The 18,073-nt window shown below is 39.1% G+C and overlaps 1 long non-coding RNA gene across 2 annotated transcripts; it reads right to left on the bottom strand.

Moving 5' to 3' along the window:
• Nucleotides 1-654: 654 nt before the first annotated feature.
• Nucleotides 655-12,288, bottom strand: LOC124805744. 2 transcript variants are annotated; one of them, XR_007017457.1, is made up of 2 exons: nucleotides 12,232-12,288; nucleotides 655-2,166 (listed from the first exon to the last, which is right to left on the bottom strand). It is a non-coding gene; the product is annotated as an uncharacterized LOC124805744 (long non-coding RNA). The 2 variants fall into 2 exon arrangements; XR_007017458.1 differs by having other exon boundaries at nucleotides 11,083-12,282.
• Nucleotides 12,289-18,073: the final 5,785 nt, after the last annotated feature.

Below are 18,073 nucleotides of genomic sequence, written 5' to 3'. Positions count from 1 at the left end.
CTTACGTCGTCCACAAAAATCAAATAAAATATCTCAAATTCAAATACAATGTAGATCTCTATAGTGTCTTTCAGCATCTCAAAAATCTGTTCTTAATTTTAATTAGAAAACGAGTTACATTTTTTTTCTTTTTTAAACAGATTAAATTTTCAACTTTGTCTCTCACAGCAATACCTTTTTATATTTATTAATAGAACATCTCACTCAGCAACAAATCTTCTAAATTTTTGTACTGCATTGTGTTCCTATATGTATATACTTCTGAATACCGAGGTTTCACACAACTGTGATTGTGTTTAACTTTTAATACGTATGAGGTTTAAAATCCCTACCTCCTACAAAAATACTGTAATAATTCTGAAATTTACATATAGTACCAGTCTAAGTCACATCCCTAAGCAAGTAAAACAATCTTTTCTTAATTTTAATTAAGTTTTTGCATTGGTTATTGAAACAGGAGAAATTTTTGCATTTGTAAAAAGTTTTTTTCTTATCATTGCGTATCTCAAAAACTAACACACATGAAATAACGTCTTGGCACCTACACAAAATGAAATATATTTAAGATGCCGTTTAACTTAGCATAAGGATATTATAGGAGTTGGCTGAAAAGTATTCCTTAGTCTCACAACAAGGAAGAGAAAGTGATCGAACTAAAGTCACAAACACAAGATTTAATGGAAGCAAGACATTCATTAAAGTACACTGTACACTACAAACTAATCAGCCAATACAAAGACACCGCATAAAACAGTCAGAGTCAGTGGAACTATCAGTATCGCTGCTCCTCTTAGTGATAAGTATTATAAAATCTTCGGTGCACTGTTGTAACACATTTCACTGTTCTGTGCTTCCTGTATCAATCCCTTGACATGACCCACTATCTTTCACCAATCTTCTGGTGTCACTTTCAACTGCCTAGTTCCAAAGCCAATACGATGTTTAACATGAGCCCAAATCAGTACTATTACATTGGAGTGGCAATGATTGGGTGGATATCTGAACTTGTTATGCCCATATTTTTTTGGCTATTTCATTCACAATGTAAACTGAGTCCTTTGGCTTATGTTGCGACAGGTTCTACTAATTCTGCTCTTGTCAAGTTACTGTAAAACTGTATCTCACATTTCTCTAGCCAGCAAACAGTGTCATTTTTCTTCATTGGCATGGTGGGTGTCTTGTCTTGTATAAGTGAATGATATAGAGTGTTATCCATGACAATTACAGAGTTTGAGGTTTTCGTTAAGTTTTGAAGTACAGTGTCTTCAAACCATTTTACAAAAGCATTGTGCTTCATCTCCTCCTCAAGGTAATTGGAGGTCTTGTTTGAAGTGAATAACAGCAGACAAATACAAATGAAACCTTCTCAATATTTGGCATGAGGTATAATTGTTTTCCTCTGCCAATCGGAGCTGCCATACTACTGCTGATGGTATCATCTATCCAGCCTTTTTTTTTAACTGTCTCTCACACTCATGCATCTTTCAGCAAACCACACAATATCATCAAAATTTGTCCCTACTAATTCTCTAAACAAACAGCATTGCAAGGCTGCAACATCTTGGCCTTCCAGTAGTAACTGGTGGCCAGAAATGGATTTATAGTGAAATCCTAACTTTTCCATGATTCATAACAAGGGACTATTTACCAGCCCGAAACAGGTCCACTGCAACAAGAGTAGAGATTTGTGACCCCCTTTTCGACAAGCCTCTTCTTCCTAGGTGTCTCCAATTTAGACGACTCATCCGATTCTTCTTTCATGAATTTCTCCTACAAGATTCTTATCATTGGTCATTCACCAATTTGTAGAGCAGCTGCAATTTGCTCCACCACCTCGGCCAACCAGCTAGGAAGTAGAGGCACTCATACATCCTTCCCTCTGTCTTTCAAAATGCTCCCTCATGAAACACACAAATTCACACAACTGACCGTGTGTAAACTCGTCATGTCTGACACTTTTTGAAAGTTTCCTAGGAGTGTGCACCCTTGGCCTGTCCCTCTTTTGACTGCTTTCATCATATACCAAGGCATCAAATTTCTCATGACAATGACTTGCTGGCACAGTTCTTCAGGCAGCAAACCTCAGCAGAAGTGGCAACATAGTGGGAGCTGACACTGTTAGGCTCCCACTGGCTTGCTGGTGGCAGGAGCCCTGCAGCCCACTACCTATCAAGTGACAACCAGTTTAAATCAGGCTACATGTCTATTTTATTTCATATAATTTTTAATTTAGTTTTTTATGCTTAAGCCATAACAGTAAATAAATACTACCAACATACAATAATAAAACAAAAACATTCACTTCAATATACATCAACTGTTTAAATAAAATTGGCAAAGCAATGGAAGAAGAAAGGGCAGGTTGCTGCATCCAACACATGTTATGCACTTGTCAAGCATGCCTGCAACAGCATTTCTGAAATAATAGTAGTAGTATCATTTTACACAAAATTTACCAAGTTTTAGAACAGTCTGAGGACTCCAGCGCTAAACGTCATTGCACTGCATTACTGGGTTGGTAAAATAGCATTTCAAAAATGTTTTTTTTATTACTCTTCATAATTAATGTACTAATATAATTTAAGCTGAAGAGGACCAGGGGTGCAAGGCTTGCTTTAGTGCAGAACTGAGTAGTGGCAGTGGATGTGATGAGGCAGCAAGCCATAATCGTCTCAAACAAGTTCAAAGATTTAAACATTTTATTATAACTCATGGGATTACAATTGTAGCATCACAGTTTGATGAGCACGCTCCTTTCAAGTGTGGCTAGGATGGTATACAGTTCTGTTGTCAGCCTCCCCTTGGCCACACCAATGCACCCAAAACTGCTAATTCTAGAAACAGCAGACATAGCATGTGCGACCTACTTCCCATTTCAAAGCTGTCCGTGTGAGGAGTCATCAGCTTGGACAGAAGGAGACATGAACTCTTGTAGTGGGTGCCAGCCTCCGGTGTGGGATCTCACCCCTGTGGGTGGCTGCGTGTGGCACCTAGGCACCCTAATGGATGGTGTGGAGTGTGCAGATGCAGCACCTGTGGCCTGAGTTGCTACCCTCCAGTGCAAGCAGCTGTGTGATGCCAAAGGACGCCCACCAGTGTTGAGTCCAGGAATACGGCCTTAGTACTCTGAGATGGTCTGATGGTGGCTGGTATTCTTGGTGGCTGTATGCCATTCTATTGCGAAATGATGCTGACATAGTCCTCCCATCCTGGTGGGTACTCCCAGACTGATCCTGCAAATGTGGGAGGTCATTTATACTCAACTGTAACCCACTTGTTGCACCAAGGTGCCATTTTCCATCATGCACTCAAGACATGACAGCAGCCCATGGCTGTAGAACGGGGTTGCTCTTGCAGAGTCCAGCTCGTAGTTTAGGCACTATTGCAGTTGTGTGACTGGCCTTCAGGCAGTGAATGTCAAGTTGGTGGCTGTTGCAATGACTTCCTTTGTGCCTGGGGCCATTTTGTGTCCACTGTGGCAGTGCTACTACTTTCCATAGCAGTGTCAAAAATATTTGCCAGTGCTACAAAGCCAATGAAATTTTACACTTTTACCTCTCTTGTAGGTTTAAATTTTTTAATTCTTGTGGTTTATCTTTCATTTATTTCTTAAGAACAGAGAATATGGACAAAAAGTAGTGAAATTTTGTTGTAATGCATTAAAAAGAAACTCATACTGGGCGACTGTCTTTGGTACTTAACTTCTCAGATAATTCATCTGAACTTGGATACTGAAGAAAGAATGTAAATCTGCACTTCATGCAGACTGAAACTATCCAAAGAATGAAAACCTGTACTGCTGATAACTGAAAATAAACAATCTTATGGAAAAATACAACCAAGTTTTAGCATGTCTGATAACGCTCTGTTTACGAATGTTCGGAGGAGGAGAGATTAGTCTTTAACATCCTGTCAATACTGAGGTCATTAGGGACAGAGCACAAGCTCGGAATAGGGAAGGATTGGGATGGAAATCGGCCATGCCCTTTCAAAGGAATCATCACGGCATTTGCATGAAGCGATTTAGGGAAATCACAGAAGACCTAAGTCAGGATGACCAGAAACATTTGTTAAACACATCTCTGACTTCATCACGAGAATCCTCCACAATAAAATAGAAATTTAACAGCTCAAAGAAACATTGCAAAGATAAAGCCAAAAAATTAGACGCAAATTGAGTGAAACTTTCTTTCAGGGAGAAACGAGTGAAAATCACAAAATACGTGGCTGTGATGATCCACAAGCAGGATTTATCAGTCAATTTAAAAGGAAATTTCAAATTTCTAGTAAGACAGGAAAAACATCACTACCCGAAAGTTGGCAATGTGCTCATACAGAAAGAGTTTGGAATAAGCAACGCATGGCAATAAAAACAAATAAATTACTGAATGAAAAGGAGTATCCTCTAACCGTCATACTAAACCTGGACAGTCCCTGTCTGCAAAAACACAATAATTTTTTTTCTACCCTGATATTGCACCTGGAATGTTGAAATTTCACGATGATATAGTCTGAAGTTCGCGCTACACGTTATTTTATTTTCATGTGCAGCTCTAGCAAGAGAAGACTGAACTAAGAAACAAAAACGGCACGCATGTTACTGTTGTCAACTTGTAAAGAGCAGCGAAGTGTGGTTCGATATTTGTGGGCCAAAGGGCGTAAACCAAGTGAAATACACAGGGACATGTGTGGCACATATGGACCGTAGCAATGTCTCGAGGCGATGAGCATTCTTCCAAGAGGGCCATGTGAGTCTTAGCTATTCACCACACACCAGGCAGCCAGTAACAGCTGCAACCCCGTAGGGCATCGGAGCCATTCAGGTAACAATTTTGAATGATGGGCACGTGCAACTGCTAACTTTATCACAGCAGTTCAACATTTCCAGTGGTACGGTGTATGATGCTGTTCCCGAAACACTGAAATTTCATGAAGTTAGTGCTCACTGGGAGCCTAAGAACCTGATAGGCAACCATATAGACAACCACAAGGACCAGCGAATGACAACAACCTTGAATCACTTACACCACAGAAGGGCATCACTGGTGATGAGTCATGGGCATACCACTACACATTTGAAACCAAGCAGGCCTCTACGGAGTGGAAACATGCCAGTTTCCCAGTATGAAAATAATTCAAACTGAGTGAATCTACTAGGAAAGGCTAGTGACAGTGTTCTAAGTCATGCATGGTGTGTTACTGGAGGATTTTGCTGAACACAGAACCACTGTGAATGCTGCAGCCTACATTAAAATTGGTTAAGTTGCATCACGCCCTTCGTGGCAAATGCCACAACATTAATGCTGCCAGCGTCAAACTTCCCCAAGTCAATGCCCACCCCCATACTGTTGCTCGTGTTCATCAGAAAATCGTTAAATTTGGGTGGAAGGTGCTCCAACACCCACCATACAGTCTGCACCTTGCACCGTCGGACTTTCATCTGCTTGGTCCCATGCAGAAATTCACGGACAGCCACTGCTCTGCGACAAATGCAGAACTGAAATCAGCAGTCTGCAGATGGCTAGGACTTCTACGTACAGGGCATACTGAAACTGGTACCACAATGAGAGAAATGTGTTGATACGAGGTGCATTCAAGTTCTAAGGCCTCCGATTTTTTTTCTAATTAACTGCTCACCCGAAATTGATGAAACAGGCGTTACTTCTCGACGTAATCGCCCTGCAGACGTACACATTTCACAACGCTGACGTCATGATTCCATGGCAGCGGCGAAGGCTTCTTTAGGAGTCTGTTTTGACCACTGGAAAATCGCTGAGGCAATAGCAGCATGGCTGGTGAATGTGCGGCCATGGAGAGTGTCTTTCATTGTTGGAAAAAGCCAAAAGTCACTAGGAGCCAGGTCAGGTGAGTAGGGAGCATGAGGAATCACTTCAAAGTTGTTATCACGAAGAAACTGCTGCGTAACGTTAGCTTGATGTGCGGGTGCGTTGTCTTGGTGAAACAGCACACGCGCAGCCCTTCCCGGACGTTTTTGTTGCAGTGCAGGAAGGAATTTGTTCTTCAAAACATTTTCGTAGGATGCACCTGTTACCTTAGTGCCCTTTGGAACGCAATGGGTAAGGATTACGCCCTCGCTGTCCCAGAACATGGACACAATCATTTTTTCAGCACTGGCGGTTACCCGAAATTTTTTTGGTGGCGGTGAATCTGTGTGCTTCCATTGAGTTGACTGGCGCTTTGTTTCTGGATTGAAAAATGGCATCCACGTCTCGTCCATTGTCACAACCGACGAAAAGAAAGTCCCATTCATGCTGTTGTTGCACATCAACATTGCTTGGCAACATGCCACACGGGCAGCCATGTGGTCGTCCGTCAGCATTCATGGCACCCACCTGGATGACACTTTTCGCATTTTCAGGTCGTCATGCAGGACTGTGTGCACAGAACCCACAGAAATGCCAACTCTGGTGGCGATCTGTTCAACAGTCATTCGGCGATTCCCCAAAACAATTCTCTCCACTTTCTCGATCATGTCGTCAGACCGGCTTGTGCGAGCCAGAGGTTGTTTCGGTTTGTTGTCACACGATGTTCTGCCTTCATTAAACTGTCGCACACACAAACGCACTTTCGACACATCCATAACTCCATCACCACATGTCTCCAACTGTCGATGAATTTCAATTGGTTTCACACCACGCAAATTCAGAAAACGAATGATTGCACGCTGTTCAAGTAAGGAAAACGTCGCCATTTTAAGTGTTTAAAACAGTTCTCATTCTTGCTGCTGGCGGTAAAATTCCATCTGCCATACGGTGCTGCCATCTCTGGGACGTATTGACAATGAACGCGGCCTCATTTTAAAACAATGCGCATGTTTCTATCTCTTTCCAGTCCGGAGAAAAAAAATCGGAGGCCTTAGAACTTGAATGCACCTCGTATTTTGGTGGTTATGTAGAAAAGTAGGTAAAAGAGGTAAGATCTTTCTTTTGTTACCTATTAAACTTTCTGGTAATAAAATTATAGTGCATTGCTTTCAGACCTTCCCTGGAGTTGATACTAACAGCAAATGTCTGGCAAAAAGAATTAAATTTATATGGGAAAAGATGGTGATGGCAAGCCTACGCATGTTCAAAAATGGTTAATTTTAGGAAAACTAAGAAGTGTACTAAAAAGTTTTCAAATCAAACTATCCACAGGTCCAAATTGGATTACCAAAATTTGCTGAATTGTCTGACTGCATTACAGCTGGAACTAGTGGGCTGTCTGTACTTTTACAGCTCATCAAAATTGAAAATAATGATAGGTGGAGCAAGAAACACTGGATGTCCAAAATCACATGCAGTCCACTGATGCAAGATTTTTTTAAAGATGTCTTAATTTCCGAATATGAAGAGAAAATAACAGAAAACATTACTTCCAAGCAGTGGATTACTGTTGATCGTGGCATGTTTCAAACTTTAACCAAATCAAAAGATGAATTCATGCAAGATCTTTGTACATAGCTAACACATCTAAAAATGCTGGAAACATTTTGCATACTTTACAACAGAGTGTACATACTACCTTAGTTCAAGCACATGCGAGAGCAGAAATCCTGGAAATAAAATATTAATCATGGCTAATACAGTGCATGAAAGATGCTGTTTGAGATTCCAAAAGTAATTTTCATGTTTCTCAAAAAAAAGTTGCTCACTGGAAGTTCTCTCTCTCTCTCTCTCTCTCTCTCTCTCTCTCTCTCTCTCTCTCTCTCTCCCCCCCCCCCCCTCCCCCCTTCTTATATTTTGTATATTTAGCAACTACTGAAGGTAAATAGAACCTTGCAGAATGTCTCAAACTTTTTTATCTCAATTTCACAGAGCATTATGATGTTTTCTCCTGGTTGAAGTGTAAAAATTAACGTTTTCACCACCACTATAACCCAAACTGATTTTTATTTTTTATTGTAATAACCAAGTAAGTTTTGTCATGTACTATTCTCTAGTATTTGTTTTCATTAGCATGGGAAGTGGACTTGAAATTTTTACATACTTGCAACACTGTACACAGATGGAATGGCATTCATCCACCTATTTTCCTGCCAGCCACCATCATCACAGATGTTACACTGTAGATGTGTGGGTAGCTCCTACTATCATTTCTACACTCCTGCTTCTGAATAAAAGCAAGTTTCAGTAACTGTATCACACGGACACTTCATTGAACTGTTTGGTGCAGGTTTCCACACAACAAATTAGATAGTGACTTTTACAGTTTCATTTCTTAATATCAACATGCTGTAGGAAGTTGCACTGGCAGTGTCAGCATCCATATGGATCTAAAATATCATTTGAAATTTATTACTGGGTCTTTTGACATGCTGCTATTCTTGATACTCTAAGACAATACAAATGATTTAGTAAATTACTGCAAAATAAAATGAACTGATTAAATTTTATATATTAAGGAAATGCACAACTTTAGGGCTGTGATATCAGAGGATTAAAAAGTAATGATCTCTCACACAATTTCATATATGTTCCACTGTAGTATTAGCAGATTCTATAGTGTGACCAAAGAAATCTTGTGAAACAAGAAAGGGGTTGTAAATGACCTACACTGTTATATTAGAAACGTGAAAAAGTTTTATCAAACTGTTCCAATGAGACAGTTTCACCTGTACTCTACCACGATTGCTAATACAATTACCTGATAAATCCAATGACAGTTGATTTCAATTTCGAATGTGTCAGTTCTTTCAACTTGGGCATAGGGTAATTACTGTGCAATACTGGAATTTATGGTTGGTGGACACACTCATCATCATCATCATCATCATCATCTGCAGCAGCAGCATCAACTACAGCGGTGGCTGTTTGACACTCATTACCAAATAAAGGCCACTTCTATATTCTTCTGTGCATTACAGCCTTCACTTACAACCATGCTACAAGTTTAGTTAGACCTCTCACAAAATACGTTAACACCTGCACAAAAATGCATTTGCGTCCTCAGTGCTTGGCTAGTCCATCCTGTTGTTCCGCCAGTCATCTGCCAACCTTCACACTTTAACAATTCTCACTGCTGTCTCTTCATTACACAGCATGGCACTACAGTCTTTGCTCATCATAGGTGCACAGAAAGTTCTTAATATTGAGACATATGTGATCATATGCAATGCTGTAAAATCTGCTGAATGGAATGAACAGCCTAATGAGTACAGAATATGGATTGAAAGTAAATCAAAGAAGTAAAAAAGTAACGAGAAGCAGCAGAAATAAGACTAGCGAGAAACTTAGCATCAGGATTGGTGATCACGAAGCAGATGAATTTGAGGACTTACGCTACCTCGGCAGCAAAATAACCCATGCCAAATGGAGCAAGGATGACACAAAAAGCAGGTTACAGCTGGTAAAATAAGCATTCCTGGCAAAGCAAAGTCTCCTATTATCAAGCATAAGCCTTATGTTGGAAGAACAAATTTCTGAGACTGTACATTTGGAGCACAGTATTGTACGGCAGTGAATTACAGACTGTGGGAAAAATTGGAAAAAGAAGAGAATCGAAGTGTTTGAGATGTGGTGCTATAGAAGGATGTAGAAGAATTGAAAATTAGGTGAACTGACATGGTAAGCAATGAGGAGGTTCTCCGAAGAATCAGCGAGGAAGGGAAAATATGGGACAGGATGCTAATATATCTGTTGAAGCATCACAGAATAACTTCCATGGTACTAGAGAGAGCTGTAGAGGTTAAAAACTGCAGAGGAAAACAGAGATTGGAATACATTCAGGAAATAACTGAGAACGTAGGTTTCAAGTGCTACTACGAGGTGAAGAGTTAGCATTGGAGAGGAATTCATGGCAGATGGCATCAAACCAGTCAGAGGACCAACGGGCAGAAAAAAAGTAAGACAACACAACAAGGAAGCAAAAATCTCATTGAAAGCTGTATCAGAGGGTTGCAGGAGCCACTAGCTATTCTAATCACACAACAAAGAGAATAGAGGAGGAAGAAAACAACTGCTAATACTTCCCATGACTTTACATCATCCACAACACACAGAAGACGGAGAAAAAAATTATTTTCATTTTTAGGTAATGCTACCAAACAGCTTGTTACGGCACTGAAATGCAATTTTTATGTGACCCCTGTTCTTTAGTTCATGTTTTCTATGTTACAGAAATGTCAACAACCAGCACGGACAGCCGTGCTTGTTACATCACAGCTTCTGGCCAGGGAGGTGCTCCAGCCCTGTGTCAAACAAGAAAGTAAGTGATGTCTCTCGAGCCAAATTTTTATCCTTTCATGGCAGTGTCTCGCCATACGTGTACTGTTTTGGTTGATCATTTAAGGAAACATTTCTTTTTCAGTGCTCTAGTGAGAAACTTCTGATTTTGAATGTCTATATTTGTTGAATTACTGGTCATACTAACATAATCTGCTAATACCACCGTTTGCATACAGTACATGAGAAGAGTGTGTGTGTGTGTGTGTGTGTGTGTGTGTGTGTGTGTGTGTGTGCAATGGCCTCATACGTTGAGCTGCACTTCGCCTACCACATGATGAACATTCTGGCCAGAGCCAACACCACTACTGCTACTCCCTCCCCTACTAAGAAAGCATATTAAATGAGGAGCAAATATTGTCGAAGACTAACCTGGATCTCAGCATTGGCACCAGATTATTCGGTTACAAAACTTATTATTTTGTACCAATACTGGCATCTGTTGGCCTTACCAATTCACAAACAGTCACATTCCAACCCAACTGACACCACTGCATACACCATGATCACATGATGGTCACAATATGTTGCAGGGAAGAGCGAGGGGAGCTCTGAACTTCTAACGTTTGTAGCATTTTTTCCAAGAAATAATGACTCGAATCCAAAACAATGTGACTAAACATTTGAGAGTGAGGGGAGGATTGCTGTTTAATGGCTTTGACAAGCACAATGTTAATCTTGTTTGAAGGAATTACAAAGATATTGGATGATCATTGATTCACTCTAAGAAACAGAGTTGCTATGAGGAACTAATTTTATACAGCTGATACTGCACTGTGCCAAGTATAATGATCTAATGCAATCTCTTTGCCTAATCCCACATATGAAAAAAATGATACAGTAAAATTATTACTTTTACCTTTATGCCACTTGTGTGGGCAAAATGAGACCCTGAAATGAGGTAGATTTCCTGAGACAACTGCAAACAGGTTGACAAAGGCCTGCTAATGTGCAATATTGACTTATGAAACATTATGATGGATTGCAGTGATCAGTCTCCATTGACGAATTTAATTTCTTGATGTCAAGTGTAATTACTAAGACATTGTTTTAGATGATTACAGTAGTCACATCAATTTAACATCTAAATTCCCACGATACTTATACAAATTAGAATTATTGGGGAATTTCGTACCAACGGTTACAACCAAGAAATCAACTCGGAATGTCAAAGTTATCAGAATTGGCTGCAAATAAATTCACTGTACACAGGGCACAGCCATGTATTGAACCAACTGTAGATCAGCAAATCGGGCGACGACACTGCCCCTATTCACTTTCAACGTAATTAAGTTTTTCGGAACTCCCTTCTCCAAAGGCACTGATTACAGCAATATTTCACACCATTTACATTTTTATGTTTTGATAGACGTAGTCCAAACATTTCATTCTTCCTAAGAAATCTTAACGTTTCTGGTGGTCCCGTTATCACCGTTTTGTGGAAAAAGCAATGTGCTTGTTCTTAAGGTGTTATCGTGACCATGCCGTTTATGGAGCATGATTACAGTACAAGTCAGAAGCGAAACACACATGATCGTCAGAACAACTGAAAGACTCGGGTCATCTACTGTAAGAAGCCGTTTACATCGTTGAATGAAGGAACTCACGATGATTGCAAATGTTTCGCCAGTTAGTCCACTTTCTCCACAACACTCGTACAACTGATACATGATACCTCTCGATTCCAATATTCTAAAAGCACATACCAACACAAAATGATGACTGCCGAACAGAAGCAGACGCTGCGTTACGCGTACGCAGAAGTACCAATGTACGAACATAATACATCCACAGCAGCATCTTGTCAGCTTATTGAAAACACACTTGATAACTCAATAGCAATCCGTATCATACACAAACATTCAGAATATATGTCTCGTACAGTTTACTATGGAAAAGCAATAATAATTGGTACCATGCAATACAGTTGGGACATCACGTAACAACAACAGAACACACATTTTGTTAAGTCACTCATTCATTATTCATCGTATTACATACAACCCACCAAGGAGGAGAATCTTTAGGGCCCTACACAAGCACAAATCGCTCGGCCAACAAAACGTTTTGATTGACTGACTGAGTCAGTCAGACTGACCGACGAACTTCCCTTTCGCAATATGCCGTGTTAACAACACTGTCGTACCAACTGCCATATGAAGGTTCGCCTTTTGTCATTGCGCGCGGGATTAAGTGCTGCTCTGCAGTGGTGGCTGGTGATAATTTTCGTTGGTGGGGCCGAGAAGGAAGTCAGTAAACTGTATAATGGGATTGCTTCGAATTTTTTGTTACATAACCTTCGTTCGTGTCCTATTGCTTAAAAACATTAGAAAAATACCGGTAGTTAATATGGTAACAAGGTAACTATACAGTTGTAAATGTAGGGCTTATCAAAGAAATACTATAGCTAATAACAAAGTTTATATAGATGTGAACTCAATTTTTGTTTTTGTCCTTTATGTTGTGTGTGTGTGTGTAAAGGCTCGTTTACGCTGGGGCAACATCTTGCAACATTGTGGCAGGCTACGGATCAAAATGGTTCAAATGGTTCTGAGGACTATGGGACTTAACATCTGAGGTCATCAGTCCCCTAGACTTAGAACTAGTTAAACCTAACCAACCTAAGGACAGCACACACATCCATGCCCGAGGCAGGATGCGAACCTGCGACCGTAGCAGCAGCGCTGTTCGGAACTAAAGCGCCTAGAACCGCTCGGCCACAGCGGCCACGCTACGGAAATGTGGTGATTTTTCTTGGAATATGCTACAAAAGGCAACATCTTGCGGCTTATGTTGCATGCGGCACGTTAATTTATATTAAAGCAACAGAATTTGGGTCACACTGAGTCGGTCTTGTAGGAGAATGGGTGATAAAGTGATTGCGGATGCTGCTTACTTGCTCATCGCACATGCAGCTAACAATGGAAAGGAAGGAAACGATGGTGGAAGAGAAGAATATTTAAATAAGGCCCTTGAACGAGTACACTAGGAGATCTAGCAGCAGATATGGTGCATTATTCAGTAATTTTACGAGAACGTCCAATAAAGACTTCAATTATTTACTACAGTTAACTACACCTGTTATTCTAAGGAAAGGTACCGATTGCCAAGAGAGTACTCCACGAAGAATTCGACCGGCGATCGCATTGCGATTTTTAGCCACTTCGGATTCGTACAATTCACTAACGTATTTATTCAGAGTATCATATTCTGCTAATTTCCCTCATAGTGCCAGAAGTACGTGAAGCTATTTCATCAGTGTTGAAGAATTACATAAAGGTAAGCACACAACGTTCAGTACTCACTTTATTTAAATATTTTTTTTTTTCATTTTAACAAAGTTTTAATCGAAATTAAATAATTGGTACAAAGTATTTCACTTTCACAAAAATTAATGGAGCTCTTTTGATGTACCTGGTACTTCAACGAATTCACCACCCTTTAATATTTTTTTGTGTGGGATCTAAAATTTTCCAAACCTCTCTCACACCGGTCTGATTTAGCTTCATTGATCAGGATAGTAAAAACATGTGTATGTTAAGGGAATTTTCACTGACAAAGCAGGCTTATCACATTCACACAGTTCAATACTGTTCTATCCTGATTAAATTGAGCGTAACTTAAATTCCATAAGGCAGTGAAGCAATTTCGAAGTCTCGGTGCGACGAAAATTATCAGTCGATCTCCTGGAAACATTTGTAATAATTATTAACTTTCGGTGATCACATGGGGAAGACCGGAGATCTGCTGGTAAGACCGTGTTAGCCTATTTATTTGAAGTAACTGGATATCTTGAGCATACAAAACGGCAGGTTCGTCCAGTGTAAATCAGACGTTCCCCACTGATCCCGTGCAACACAGCATAGTAAGCAGACACTGTCAATAATAATCAGTTAAATAATACGCGAACACACTTACTTTAGTTCGTGTATTAAATTCCTTCTCATACAGAATCTCATCAAGATGGCGACTAGCTCAATAATACATACATATACATCCTCCTTCTTTCACGACTAATCGGCAAGAAGTCCCCCCTTCTTTCCATAAGAGAAAACATAGATAGCAGAGAAGCTATTCCATGGAGTAAATGGACGCTCCAAGGAATAATTGGGCTTGAAACTACTTTGCATTGATAATCGGTAAGATAAAAAGAGATATTTCGAGATATGTACTGAGTTACATAATTTATAAAATTTCTGAAAATATTGCGGAGAGACCGCTGCAAGAGACATTACATCGCCCCTCACAGCGAGCAAAGTTGATATGTATCCACTTTGCGAGCTAACTATTGGCTTAGCTAACTCGTTAGAATTTGTGGAACATACGTTCCTATCAATTTTAAGAAGTTAGTAAGATATATTTTTTTTTATTACAAGAATTGAAAGAGATTTGGTATCTTCGTTACCTAGATACCTAGTTGTTGCTTTCACGTGTACTGGGGCATACCCGCATCCCACGTACACAACCAGGGAAGATAGACTTCTGTAGTTGTTAATCAGGTATACCTATTCAGGAACTGGCCTTCACAGGGAAACCCCGGAAAACCTGGAGGCTTAGACCCCAACTAAATATCACAGATGATAGGAAAGACAGAATAATTTAGAAATTTGAGAGATATCCTAGAATTCATAGGAAAGATAAAATCTGCCTCATAGCCAAAAAAAAAAATCTTTGCACATGCAAATTTTTTTACAATCTTCTGAAAAATTTTCTTCATCGATGTCTTGCTGAACTGCGATGAAACTGATCGAACAGGAACATGGGACACGGCACGGAGAACAGGCGTCGCATTGGCGTACCGGACAGGAGACGTAACGGATTTGAGAGACCAGAAGGAACCTCAGGAAGAGGTACTCAGGATTGTGGCATGAAATAATCAAAATTCGTCTAAGGAACGGTCAACTATTAAAGATTCCTGGAAGAGAAGGCTTAGTCGAATTTCTCCAGATTCATTTTGAACTCAAATATTGACCTGATCCATCCAATCTTCCATCTGAGGAATGGGAAAATCCATTCGTCTTATACTTTCCACACCTAGGTGTCTTAATCGATACTGTAATTGCACAATATCACAACTCCAGATCGGAAAACAATTTTGAAAACATGGATAATTTCATTCATCTTCTTGAGTAAGCCGAAAGGTTCTAATTCTGATTTTAATTATTTATTTATTTATTTTTTCGTTGGCTTTTCCAGGTGGAAGTAGATCTGAACCTTTCCTAATTTGGTTTCAAGTACGAATGTGGATAGCATGTCAGAATATTAAAAACTTTATTATTTGAGACAATTTCCAAAAAAATTATATCTTACTCATACATGATTAAAATGAAATTTTGCTGAAAGAGAACGTTTAATTAAGTCTTGCTGCATGACCTCTCCAGCTGAAATTAATCTTAGTATTTATTGACGATCAAATTTTTCTCTTTTATACTCCAAATGCCGCATTTTCTCATGAACATATATGAATGCAATATAACAATAAACAAATCCAACTGGAAAACGACACATTATTACAAATTCAATGACGAACTTTCTTATTAACTCTAATTTTATAAACTCACACTAAGCTAGTTAATTAAATTCTCTTGAATAGAATTTAGCTCGCACAAAAAAAAAAAAAAAAAAAAAAAACAGTGAGTCTTTATATCTGTGGACAGTAGCAATCGATTTTAATTTCCTAACGTGGTTCATTTGTTCTCCTGTGTATTGTCAGTTTACAAACACTAACTTCATACGCAAGCGCCGTATTCGATCATATAGTTTCAGTAAACTTATTCTCACTGGAGATTAACGCTCCCTGAATGTATATTATTTCATACTCACAAGCTTATTTGGTGATCATCGTTTAGACAGATAATCCGTAAGTCTTCACAGCAGCAATAGCTACAGTTCCACTTACTTTTCTAAATACTCCTATACTATCACAGGAGCAATCGCTTACTGTTCATTAAACCATCACAGATGCTTGGCATGCTGTCATTTAACCTATCACAGTAGCTGAGGCATACTGTCCTTTGCACTTCAATTTTTTTTAGCACCCAAATACTTCATACAGACATTTCATTTAATTTGAAACACTTTCCTTAAAAGTACCTCTTTAGGTCTACATGGGGAAATGATCCTTTTATTCTTCCAGAATCCGGATATGCTAATAAATACGCACCAGGATTTGGTATATCAACTATTATATATGGACCTGTATAAATTAGATTCCATTTTCTGATGGTCTTCTTCAACCTTGATGACTTGATGTGTCTTCTTAAAAGAATTTTCTGTCCAATATTGGAAGTCTTAATCCGTTTGATGTTTCTGTCATGGATTTCCTTTCCCTGTCTTGCTTTCTCCGTAATATTAATGAGGGCATTGCGAATTTTTTCTTCCCATGACATTTTTGTGTCCTCGACTTTAGGCAAGTTATCTACCCAAAAGTTTCTTTCGTTATCTCTGAACATCAGTTCATTCGGGGTAAAGTTTGTAGAACTATGAGGTAAATTATTATAAATCTGCTCAAACTCGGTCAAATAGTTTATCCAGGTAGTTTGTTTATCATGACAGTACGTTCTCATGAATCTGTTTAGTTCTCGAAAAACCAGTTCAATTAAAATCCCTTGTGGATGATAGCAAGATGTAAATATCTGTTTTATTCCTAGTTGTGATACTAATTTTCTCCATAAATATCCAGTAAATATCTTCGCATTGTCAGAGATTATAGATTTTGGAATCCCTGCATGAGGAATGTAGTCATTTACAAACTTTACTGCGGCAGCTCTTGCAGTTGCTGATTTTATAGGATATAGTTTAACATATTTTGTAAACACATCACAAAATCCAATAATGTACTTAACACCACCTCTGGCTCTAGGAAGTGGTCCACAAATATCACATGATATAAGTGATCTTGGTGCTTCAGGTTTTATTGAGTGAAGCGCAATTTTATTTCCCTTGTTGTCAGGTTTAGCCTTTTGACAGAGAACACATTTCTGTATGACTTTGTGCACTTTTCGCCTTATATTTGTGAAGTAACAATAATATCTAATCTTATTAGCACACTTTACAATACCAACATGACCCCAGGTCAAATGTGTAAACCAAATTAATCGTTCTTCATATTCTTCGGGTATGCAGACACACGACTTTGGATTCTCAGCCTTCCCAGATTTAAAAAATAAAATATTATTCACAAGCCGGTAGTATTCCAAATTGACCATAGGATTTTGTTGATTAAATTGTCGTATTATAGCATTCCATTGTCGATCCTTCTTCTGAAGCTGAGCCATTGTCTTACATAAATGAATATAATATAACTTGTAATTATTTTCTTGAAGAAGAAGCACTGGAAATTCTGCCTTATTATTTACATCCAGTTCAGATGTTATTCCTTCTGGAGATCTTGACAACGCGTCAGCTATAATATTTTCTTTTCTGGCTACATGAATAATTTGAAACTGATATTATTGCAGCGCCAGTGTCCACCTTAACAAGCGAGCATGCAGCAACTTACAAGTTTGTAAAAAGGCTAATGATTGGTGGTCACAATAAATGGCTATCCTTGAGCCATATACATAATAATTAAACCTTTTCAAAGACCAAATAACTGCTAAAGCTTCCAATTCCGTAGTGGTATATGCTCTTTCACAGGTGAATAAAACTCTGCTAGCAAATGCAATTGGACAAAAGGTTTCTACACCATCGATGTACATAATTTGAAATAAACAAGATCCTAATCCCACATCTGATGAATCAGTGGCTAAACAGAAGCCGACATTCATATCAGGGTGGTATAATAACGGAGCATTTATCAGTTGATCCTTAATTTCACAAAAAGCCTTTTCACAATCATTAGACCATTG

This window comes from Schistocerca piceifrons, chromosome 1 (assembly GCF_021461385.2).
Source record: "Schistocerca piceifrons isolate TAMUIC-IGC-003096 chromosome 1, iqSchPice1.1, whole genome shotgun sequence".
NCBI lineage: Eukaryota > Metazoa > Arthropoda > Insecta > Orthoptera > Acrididae > Schistocerca > Schistocerca piceifrons.
Note: the sequence above shows the minus strand (reverse complement) of the source record. Positions and strands in the feature narration are given on the sequence as shown.